This window comes from Seriola lalandi, unplaced genomic scaffold (genome assembly GCF_002814215.2).
Source record: "Seriola lalandi dorsalis isolate HSWRI2012SDOR001 ecotype SW California unplaced genomic scaffold, Sedor1 jcf7180002054585, whole genome shotgun sequence".
NCBI lineage: Eukaryota > Metazoa > Chordata > Actinopteri > Carangiformes > Carangidae > Seriola > Seriola lalandi.
The window spans coordinates 965925-966642 of record NW_019525138.1 but is presented as its reverse complement, the minus strand read 5'-3'; the positions used below and the strand labels follow the sequence as shown (position 1 = coordinate 966642).

Here is a 718-nt window from a genome sequence, read left to right as displayed (position 1 = left end):
ATGGTCATTCAATGCATTTTGTGTGAAAACACTGACAAATTATGAACAGTTTGGTTCACATAGACTTCAGTTTCACTGAGTGAGAAGAGTTTTGACAATGTGACTGCAGTTTTGATCGATGCATGTTAGCAATCGAAGAAAAACTGTAAAATAATATCTTCATGTCATATGGCTGGGTATTTTCTAGGTGGTGTGTATACATAGTTCTGTAGCTGATTTTATTTTTGTACATTAACAATGTCATTCTATAGATGACAATGTTAATTTCTTTTAATTGAGAAGGTTAATGTATTTAATATTATTCACTAATGTTAAGACATTTTTTCCATTCAACAATTTTACCTGTAAAAGATGGTGTTCAGCACATTTCATATGGAGGATATCAGTCTTGCATCAAACAGTGAATTCCACTGCATGTATTTGCTGCTATATGAATGTTTTTACAAATGTGTGCACAGTGTTATATTTTCAGGATTGGTGTGGCCTGTGATGCTGGAGCCCGAGGTGATATCTTTTCATGGTGCCCTAAATCCCTTGTGGTGACGACAGGGTTAAAGCCTCTGGATCAACAGCGCAGTGCAGAAACTACCATTTGCTGTACATCTAAACACTCACTTCACACGTACATAACAATCTCTCTCTCTCTCACACACACACACACATGCGCACACATACACACACACACACACACACACACACACACACACACACACACACA

The 718-nt window shown here is 37.3% G+C and overlaps 1 protein-coding gene across 2 annotated transcripts in view; it reads right to left on the bottom strand.

Annotated features, from left to right (window-relative positions):
• Positions 1–718, bottom strand: part of jmjd1cb (jumonji domain containing 1Cb) — a 133902-nt gene that overhangs the window by 16005 nt on the left and 117179 nt on the right. The window lies entirely within an intron of this gene.